Source organism: Jaculus jaculus, unplaced genomic scaffold, assembly GCF_020740685.1.
Source record: "Jaculus jaculus isolate mJacJac1 unplaced genomic scaffold, mJacJac1.mat.Y.cur uX1, whole genome shotgun sequence".
Classification (NCBI taxonomy): Eukaryota; Metazoa; Chordata; class Mammalia; order Rodentia; family Dipodidae; genus Jaculus; species Jaculus jaculus.
The window spans coordinates 358295-369209 of NW_025423518.1; positions in this window are offsets into that span (position 1 = coordinate 358295).

A 10915-nucleotide genomic window follows, 5' to 3' on the forward strand; every position below is an offset into this window, starting at 1 on the left:
CTCAAATGGACCCCGTGGGCCGCCGTAGTGTGCTCACGCAAGTGGACACGGGGTCGCCTCCGCCAAACCCCAGGGAGCACTGGTGCCATCGTCGGAACTTTTGGATTTGATACAAATTGGCCTCTTCTGTCTGAAATTGGACCCTGTGAGCCACCGTACTATCCCGCTCACCACGCTGCCTCTGCTGTTCGCACGAATCCTGAATTGGACCCCGTGGGCCGCCGTAGCGTGCTCACGCGGGTGGACACGGGGTCTCCCTCCCCAGCCCCCAGGGAGCGCTGGTGCCATCGAGGGATTTGTTGGGTTGGATGCAAATGGCCGCTCTGTCTGAAATTGGGCCCCGTGAGCCACCGTACCCCGTTCACGCTGCCTCTGCTGTCTGCACGTATCCTGAAATTGGACCCTGTGAGCCACCGTATACCCTGTTCACCACGCTGCCTGTGCTGTTTGCACATGTATCCTGAAATTGGACCCTGTGAGCCACTGTACCCCACTCACCACGCTGCCTCTGCTGTTCGCACGTATCCTGAAATGAACCCTTTGAGCCACCGTAGTGTGCTCATGCGAGTGGACACGGGGTCTCCTCCGCCAAACCCCAGGGAGCACCGGTGCCGTCGTGGGATTGGTTGGCTGTGATGCAAATGGCTGCTCTGTCTTAAATTGGACCCTGTGAGCCACCGTACCCTATTCACCACGCTGCCTCTGCTGTTTGCATGTATCCTGAAATGAACCCCGTGAGCCACCGTAGTGTGCTCATGCAGGTGGACACGGGGTCTCCTCCACCAAACCCCAGGGAGCACTGGTGCCATCGTCGGAACTTTTGGATTTGATACAAATTGGCCTCTTCTGCCTGAAATTGGACCCTGTGAGCCACCGTACTATCCCGCTCACCACGCTGCCTCTGCTGTTCGCACGTATCCTGAATTGGACCCCGTGGGCCGCCGTAGCGTGCTCACGCGGGTGGACACGGGGTCTCCCTCCCCAGCCCCCAGGGAGCGCTGGTGCCATCGAGGGATATGTTGGGTTGGATGCAAATGGCCGCTCTGTCTGAAATTGGGCCCCGTGAGCCACCGTACCCCGCTCACGCTGCCTCTGCTGTCTGCACGTATCCTGAAATTGGACCCTGTGAGCCACCGTAGTGTGCTCACGCAGGTGGACACGGGCCGCCCTCTCCAGTCCCCTGGAATCGCTGTGCCATCGTGGGATGTTTATTTTTTTCGTTTTGATGCAAATTGGCCTCCGCTGTCTGAAATTGGACCCTGTGAGCCACCGTATACCCCGTTCACCGCTGCCTCTGCTGTTCGCACGTATCCTGAAATGAACCCCGTGAGCCACCGTAGTGTGCTCATGCGAGTGGACACGGGGTCTCCTCCGCCAAACCCCAGGGAGCACCAGTGCCATCGTGGGATTGGTTGGCTGTGATGCAAATGGCTGCTCTGTCTGAAATTGGACCCTGTGAGCCACCGTACCCTATTCACCACGCTGCCTCTGCTGTTCGCACGTATCCTGAAATGAACCCCGTGAGCCACCGTAGTGTGCTCATGCGAGTGGACACGGGGTCTCCTCCACCAAACCCCAGGGAGCATCGGTGCCATCGTGGGATTGGTTGGCTGTGATGCAAATGGCTGCTCTGTCTGAAATTGGACCCTGTGGGCCACCATACCCCACTCACCACGCTGCCTCTGCTGTTCGCACGTATCCCGAAATGAACCTTTTGAGCCACCGTAGTGTGCTCACGCGGGTGGACACGGGGTCTCCCTCCCCAGCCCCCAGGGAGCGCTGGTGCCATCGAGGGATTTGTTGGGTTGGATGCAAAGGGCCGCTCTGTCTGAAATTGGGCCCCGTGAGCCACCGTACCCCGCTCACGCTGCCTCTGCTGTCTGCACGTATCCTGAAATTGGACCCTGTGAGCCACCGTATACCCTGTTCACCACGCTGCCTGTGCTGTTTGCACATGTATCCTGAAATTGGACCCTGTGAGCCACTGTACCCCACTCACCACGCTGCCTCTGCTGTTCGCACGTATACTGAAATGAACCCCGTGAGCCACCGTAGTGTGCTCATGCAGGTGGACACGGGGTCTCCTCCGCCAAACCCCAGGAAGCACCGGTGCCATCGTGGGATTGGTTGGCTGTGATGCAAATGGCCGCTCTGTCTGAAAATGGACCCCGTGGGCCACCGTACCCCGCTCACCTTTGTGCCTCCTGTGTTTGCCAGTGTCTTGGTAGGCACGCCACTCGTCCTTGGCGTTTTTAGGCAAGTCTGTCCCGGATTGAGCCCCGTGAGGCACCGTAGCGTGGTCATTTGAGGCGGACGCTGGTTCGAGGACCTCACCCCGCTGCGAGCGGCATCTGGCGCCCGGATGGATGGCTTTTACTACGCAAATTGCCCCCCACCCCATGCCTGAAACTGGACCCCGCGAGCCACCGTAGGACCCAGTCGCCCACGGCTTTGGCCCGAATTGGACCTCGTGAGCCACCGTAGGACCCAGTCGCCCACTGCTTTGGCCCGAATTGGACCTCGTGAGCCACCGTACGACCTAGTCGCCCACGGCTTTGGCCCGAATTGGACCTGGTGAGCCACCGTAGGACCCAGTCGCCCACTGCTTTGGCCCGAATTGGACCCTGTGAGCCACCGTAACCCCCTCCCGGGTCACCACGCCCCCCGTCGTCCTTAATGGGACCCCCGTGAGCCAACCACGCGCGGTGCTCAACGCAGGTGGACGGACGCGGGGCCGCCCTCCCCGGCCCCCCCCCCCACCAAGGGAGCGTTTTGCAAATTTCTCCCACTGTCTCGAATTGGACCGCGTGGGCCACCGTAGCCCGTTCACCACGCTGCCCGCTGTGCCATGGCGCGTGAGATTGGCCGGCATTTACGTTCAGTACGCTTGGTCTCGAATTGTGGGCCCCGTGAGCCACCGTAGTGTGCTCGCCCAGGGCTCGGTCCCGTGGCGTATGTCATCTGGCACCTGATTGGTTGGTTGCAAAACACATTTCCCCCCCCCCCAGTCCAAAATTGGACCCCGTGAGCCACCGTACACCCCAGTCACCACGCCGCCTTTTCATACCCGCCCATCGTCCTTAATTGAACCCCCGGAGGCCCCCCCCCCTTTGTGCTCACGCAGGTGGACGCGGGGTCTCCCTGCCAACTCTGCAGGGAGCAATTTGCGAGGTTCTCCCACTCTCTCGAAGTGGGCCCTGCGAGCCACCGTATCTGGCACAGTTTTATTAGCATTTTCCATGATTATTAAAAAAAAAAAAAATCCCATGTTAACTCCCACGCTTTCCCCTTTGAAATTCCATTTTTCATGACCTTGTGAGCCACCGTACCATGTTAATTCCCACGCTTTCAGATTTGAAATTCCATTTCTTTAATGAAAATTGTGCTTGGGGTCCCGAATTGGACCTTGTGGGCCACCGTACCATGTTAATTCCCACGCTTTCCCCTTTGAAATGCCATCATTTTTCCTACAACTCATACTTTGTCCTTAATTGGACCTCGTGGGCCACCGTACCATGTTAATTCCCACGCTTTCTCCTTTGAAATGCCATCATTTTTCATACAACTCGTGCTTTGTCCTTAATTGGACCTTGTGGGCCACCGTACCATGTTAATTCCCACGCTTTCCCCTTTGAAATGACATCATTTTTCATGCAACTCATGCTTGGTCCCGAATTGGACCTTATGGGCCACCGTACCATGTTAATTCCCACACTTTCCCCTTTGAAATGACATCATTTTTCATGCAACTCATGCTTGGTCCCGAATTGGACCTTGTGGGCCACCGTACCATGTTAATTCCCACGCTTTCCCCTTTGGAATGACATCATTTTTCATGCAACTCATGCTTGGTCCCGAATTGGACCTTGTGGGCCACCGTACCATGTTAATTCCCACGCTTTCCCCTTTGGAATGACATCATTTTTCATGCAACTCGTGCTTTGTCCCGATTTGGACCTTGTGGGCCACCGTACCACGTTAATTCCCACGCTTTCCCCTTTGAAATTCCATCATTTTTCATACAACTCATACTTTGTCCTTAATTGGACCTCGTGGGCCACCGTAACATGTTAATTCCCACGCTTTCCCCTTTGAAATGACATCATTTTTAACGCAAATTGTGCTTTGTCCCGATTTGGACCTTGTGGGCCACCGTACCATGTTAATTCCCACGCTTTCCCCTCTGAAACTCCATCATTTTTCATGCAACTCGCGCTTTGTCCCGAGTTGGACCCTGTGGGCCACCGTACCCGCGCCGCGTTTTGCCGATCCCGCTTTGCCCCGGATTGAACCAGCTGAGCCACCGTAGTGCGTGTGTCCCACCCCCACCCCCCTCCACACACACACAAAACTGGTGGTGACGGGGTCTCCCAGGCCTCTCCGAGGGGCCGGCGTCCCCGCTGCGCTTGAGTTGTCCCTCGCGGGCCACCGTACCCGATCCCGCGCCTGGACCGCCCATGGAACTTCCAGAACCTTCCGCCGCAGCCGCCATCTTGCGCCCCGACATCGCGGGCGCACGTGTCTTGTGTCCGAAACGGGGCGTTTTGGGAGCGATTAAAGGAAAAGGCGGAATGTCTCGCACCCCGATATTCTCTCTACCCGCCCCCGCCTGCGCCCCAAAACTCCTGCGCCCCCAAAACACCCCCATGTTTAATGCACCCCATGGCCTGCAGGGAATCTCCTGAACCCCCAAAACGGACCCCCGCCCCCTTGGGACACCCTGATTTCCCCTGACCCCCCCCTTGCGCCCCCATGTTTCCTCTTCCCGTGTGCACCCCAATTTTGAAACCCGTCAGTGTCCCTGCTGCACCCCAAAATTCAAGTTTCCCTGCGCCCATGTGCTCCGTACCCTTCAGCGACCCCACCCCGTGAACCCCAAAAAACTGACGCCTTCCCTCAGGGACGCCCTGATTACCTGGGATCCCCCCTGCACCCCCATACTTTCGGCCGCCCTGAGCGCGGTGCACCCCAATATCCCCGCGCCCCACGTGCTCGCCCCACCTCCAGTGAATCTCCCGCACCCCAATATCTGAGGAACTATCGCCATTCATGCACCTGTCAATGACTCTGCACCCCAATACTGACGGGGTCCCCGGATAGCCCCAGCACCCCGATATTGCCCACTCTCCAGGGAGGCCCCCCAAACTCCGGTGACGTCCCTGAACCCCAAGACGTCCCCCATCCTGGGGCCCGCGCACCCCGTGACCTAAGGTGACTCCCGCGAACCCCCAAATTCAGCCCTTCCCTCCTGGCAGGCCCCGATGTCCACCGGCACCCCCATAGTCCCCTGTCCTCAGGTAACCTGCGCACCCCGAAATCCTCCCCCACTCCCAGGGACTTGTCTGCTGCACCCCAATATTGCCTTGTTCCCAAAACACCCCGCGCACCCCAATACTTGGCTGCCTCCAGTGGGTTGACTGCAGCCCCGTGTTCTCCGCCTCCCACTGCCCTGCACCCCAAAATTTAGGGATGCCCAGGTCTTCCGCCCATCACCCCAAGGCTCCCTGCACCCCAATACTGACGGCGCCCCAATACTGTCGGCGCCCCGCTCACCACCCTGCGGCCCCTGCACCCCGATACTGACTGCACCCCGATACTATCTGCACCTATTTCCAGGTCCTCCCCCCGGTTCTCCATCATCTGCTGCACCCCAATACTTTGGCTCCCTCGGACATCCCGCCGGCGCCCCAAAAACCCCCGCCCGCCGCGGCTCGCTCGCGCCCCGCTTCTCGCGTGAGCAGCCGCCCCTCCCCCACCAGGGACGCGCCTGAACCCCAAAAAGCCCATGCTCGTGTACGGCTCCCCGAGCTGGCTCCCTGCACCCCAAGACGATCGCCTGAACCCCAAAACTCTCCACCTGCACTCCGTACTCGCCTGCACCCCGATATCCCAGCGTGACTAAGTGCTGTGCACCCCGAAATCCCATCGTCGCCAGGTCGTGACAGCCCTGCACCCTGATATTTGCATCAGGCTACTCCGGAGTCCCACCGGGACATCCCTGCACCCCAAAACCCACGTCTCCAGGTCCCTAATATGACTCACCTGCACCCCTTTACCTCACCTGAACCCCAATATTTCTCCGCCCAGCTTCTCTCACAGGTAAGGTGCTCCTGCACCCCAATAATCCCTTCACCGACCTGCCCTGCTCCCTAAACATCCCCTGTTCTCCGTGTCCACGCCCCAATCCCGGCGCACCCCAATACTGCCCTGCACCCCAAAACTCCCCTGCTCCACAGGTTCAGCCTGAACCCCGAGTCCACCCATATGCAGGCCCTGCGTGAGCTCCAGGGGCTCCCCTGCACCCCGATACTCACCCTCGTACCCAGGTGCTGTGTTCTGTAGTGACTACTGTGCACCCCGAATCTGCCGTGCACCCCAAAACTCTATATGGCCCCCATTTCCTCCACGTCCAGTGACTAAAGTTTTTTCCGTCAACCTGCACCCCAATACTCGATGAACCCCCTCCTGGCCTTCACTGATGCACTGAACCCCGAAATTTGCCCTCCACTGATGCGCCTGCGCCCCAATATTCTATGAACCCCGATATCCACGTTCACTGCATATACTCCGTGTCTTTCATTGACTCCCTGCACCCCAAAACTGCCTTGCACCCCAATACTACACATAATACCAGCGACACCCCAATACTCGACCGGGCACCCCAATGCTCCCATATGAACCTGCCACTGAATCCCAATCGTCTCCCTTACCCGCCTTGCACCCCAATATTTCCCTCACAACACCCCCAAACCCCACCCTGAACCCGGGTCCCCCGTATTTCCCACTGACCCCCTGTGCAGCACCCCAATATTCCGCCATTTTTCATGAGGACCCCAAGGCCCCAGTGCATCCTCCTGCACCCCAAAACTCACCGGCCCCGCGGTGCACCCCCCGCACCCCGATAACCTCTCCCACCCCCAAAACTCGCCACCGTCCCGGGCGGGATTCGAACCCAGAACCCTTCGCCTCCGCTGGCACCCCAACAATTCCCCCGGCGCCCCCGAGAACCCCGATAACTCCTCGCTCCCTTTCTCCCTGCACCCCAATATCCCGACGCATTCCATGTGCACCCCCGCACCCCAAAACCTGTCCCCAGCCGCCCCCCTGCACCCCGATCCCCCGGACCCCCCATCCCCCACCCAAGTTTCCCACCGTCGTGATCGTCCCCTCCCCCTCCCCGGGGTGAGGCAGGATTCGAACCCACGACCCTCCCCTCCCCCCGCCACGACCCCGCCCCCCAGTGTGCCCGGCGTCCGTCTGTCCGTCCCTCCGTCGCTTTTTCCCACGCCGAGTCAACCTCGAGGCGGGGGCGGAGGGGGTGGGGTGGGCGTGGCCACATCCGGGTACCACGGCGGGGTGGGGGAGGGGCGGCGCCGCCCGGCACAGAGCGTCCTCGGGCGGGCGGACGGACGGACGGACGGACGGACGGAGTGGGAGACGAGGCTTGACACCCGCGCGGTACGGGGGGAGGGGTAGGAGGAGGGCTGCAGGACTAAGTTCCCCCGGGGAGTACCGAGCACCCAGCACCTCGCCCGTCATGGGCCGCGCCCGTCGCCTCCTGGCCGCGCTCTGCGCGCTGCTGCTCGCCGTCGCCCGCGGTGAGTCTCCGCGGGCGGGGGAGGGGCGCGGGGGCTACTATTTTGAAAAGGTGGGGGGGAGCCGGCCACGGCCCGGCGCCCCCCTCCCCCCAGCGGGGTGTGTGGGGGAGGGAAAGGGAGGCTCGGCGGGGGCTTTTATTTTGTTGGGGGGGCCTTCGGGGCGCCAGATAGGGCCCAGCACCCACTGGCGGGTGGTGGATGGAAAGGGAGGCTCGGCCAGGGCTTTAATTTTGCTGGGGGGGCCCCGGGGAGTCGGCCACGCACGGCCCAGTGCCTATCAGTGGGTGGGGGGAGGGAAAGGGCGGCTCGGCGGGGGCTTTTATTTTGTTGGGGGGGCCCATGGGGAGCCAGACAGGGCCCAGCACCCACTGGCAGGTAGGGGGAGGGAAAGGGAGGCTCAGCGTGGGCTTTAATTTTGTTGGGGGGGCCCCCGGGGTGCAGGCCAGGGCCCAATGCCCACCGGTGGGGTACGGGTAAGGGAGGTGCTCGGGGGCGGGGGCTCTTATTCTATAGGGGCGTCCGGGAGCCACCCAGCCGGGAGTGGGACTCCTGTTTCGACACGTCTCCCCCGCCCCGGGGTGGAGTCGTCTCGGCGGCTCCCGACTTTCCGGTCCGTCTCGTTCTCCTCGCCGCCGCCCCGGGGTTGGGTGTGTTTCCCAGCCTTGAATATGGGGCGGTGGGCCGGGGGGGAGACTCTTAATTGGCCCACCCGTGCCTCAGTTTCCCCTCCGCCCCATGTGGGTTTTGCTCTCTCTGGACCGACGGGGTGGGGGGGAGCGGCTCTTATTTTGGTAGGGCGGCCCCAGGCTCCCGGAGGCACGGATGGAACATTCCAGAGTAGCCGCCAGAGGGGACTCTTATCTTGGCCAGAAAAACACAGGGACCTGGTTGTTTTGCGGGGTGAGGGGAGGGGAGACGCCCATCTGTGCCTCAGTTTCCCCTCAGTGCCCTACATGCACTCAGGGGCCCGGCTTTTATGTTGAAAGGGCGGCTTGGGACTCCCACGGGGAGGGAGGCATGGAACGTTCTAGAATCACCCTCCCGCCGGGACGCACAGGGGACTCTTAATTTGGCCAACGATCTGGTGACTGGCCAGGGGAGGGGAAACGGCCCTCCGGTGCCTCAGTTTCCCCTCTCTCATCAAGGATTTCCTTCTCCCTGAGGGGTGTGGCTTTTATTTTGTATGGGTGGCCTGAGGCTCCGGCGGGGAGGGAGGGAAGGTTCTGGAAACCCCTCAACAGGCGAGATGGAGAGAGGTGGACTCTTATATTGGCGGGGGAGCTGCGGCCCTGACGCTGTGGGGGAGGGGAGACGCCCGCCTGTGCCTCAGTTTCCCATCCGCGCGCTCCGCAGAGCCACCGAGGCTTTTAATTTTTGTGGAGGGGCGCGCCTCGTATTTTGAAAGGTGTCCTGAGTACCCGCCGAGAGTGACGGAAAGTTCTAGAATTCCCCTTGCCGGGTCTGACGGGCAGGGGACTCTTATGTCGGCACAGAACGTGGGGACGTGGCAGGGGAGAGCGTACGCCCCTCCCCGTGCCTCAGTTTCCCCTCCGCGCGCTGCAGAGGGACTCACTGGGACGCTTTCAATTGAGGGGCGTGGCTTTTATTTTGGAAGGGCGGCCGGAAACTCCACCTCGTGGGGAGGCGGCTTTTATTCTGGAAGGGCGGCTCGAAGCTCCCCCAGTGTGGGGAGGCGGCTTTTATTTTGGTAGGGTGGCCCCAGACTCAACCTGTGGGGAGGTTCCACGGGGTGGGTGGGGGGACTCTTAAGGTGAGTAGGAATACGGATTGGGGGAGGGGCGCCGGGTGGTCAGGGCCAGAGTCGTGAGTTCGAGTCCCACACGGCGGGCCCGACTACGTCCCGGAACGTTTCCGGGACCTTCCGGAAGATCCCGCAATTCATCACGCACCGCGGCAACTCTGGGTCCATGTCCGGTTGCTCGGGGCCGAGGGCCCGGGTTCGAGTCCCACACGGGGCGTCGGGGGAACATTCCGGAACGCTTCCGGGGCCTTCTGGAAGCTTCCGGAACGGAAGCGGAGGTCCTCTAGGGGGTTCCGGGGTGCGGGCGGACGCGAGTTCGAATCCCGCCCGGTGAGCGGGAGAACGATCCGGAACACCGCCCCACATACGGCCCCTTGACCCCTGCCCGACTGTCCTAAGGGGCCAGAGAAGCCGGTCGGTTCCGGGTTCGAATCCTCGCAGAGGGTGAGACGGGAGGTGGGGGCGTCAGCATCCCCTTCCGCCTGTCAGTCAATCCCGAGGGACCCGGGTTCTAATCCTCCTAGTCGGGTGAGACAGGAAGAGGAAGTCCCGCGGGACCCGGGTTCGAATCTCGCCGGGAAGCGGAAGTGCCCACAGACAGGAAGCAGGAGCCGTAAAGCCCGCCTCCTGCGCCTGTCAGTCAATCTTGAGGGTCCCGGGTTCAAATCCTACCACGAGGGGGGTAAGAGAGACAGGAAGTGTCTACAGACAGGAATTGGGGGCGGTCGTCCCGCCCTCTCCGTCCTGCCAATCAAGCACGGGGGACCTGGGTTCTAATCACCCCCCCACTCGCCTGTCAATCATGATGGTCCTGGGTTCGAATCCCTCTGTGGGGTCCATAGAGGAAGCGGAAGTCAGCTGCAGACAGGAAGCGGGAGCGCTAATCCCCGCCCCCTGTGCCTGTCAATCAATCCTGCCGGACTCGGGTTCGAATCCATCCGCTGAGTCAGAGAGGAAGAGGAGGCGTGTACAGACAGGAAGTGGGAACATTAATCCCGCCCCCTGCACCTGTCAATCAAACACGAGGGTCCCGGGTCCGAATTTCCCCAGGGAGTGAGACAGGAAGAGGAATCGCCCACAGACAGGAAGTGGCGCCCAATAATCCCCGCCCCATGCGCCTGTCAATAAAACACGAGGGACCCGGGTTCGAACTTCCCCAGGGAGTAAGGCAGGAAGAGGAATCTCCCACAGACAGGAAGTGGGAACAATAAGTCCCGCCCCCTGCGCCTGTCAATCAAACCCGAGGGACCCGGGTTCGAATTTCCCCAGGTTGTGAGACAGGAAGGGGAGGTGTCGGTAGACAGGAAGTAGGGAACTTAAGCCCCGCCCCCTGCGCCTGTCCATCAAACCTGGGGGATCCAGAGTTTAAACATCACGATGGGCAACACAGGAAGAGGAGAGGCCTACAGACAGGAAGTGGGAACCGCTAGCCCCGCCCTCTGCAAATGTCAATCAAACCTGACAGACCCGGGTTCGAGTAAGACAGGAAGTGGGAACATTAGTCCCCGCCCCCTGCGCCTGTCAATCAAACACGAGGGACCCGGGTTCGAATTTC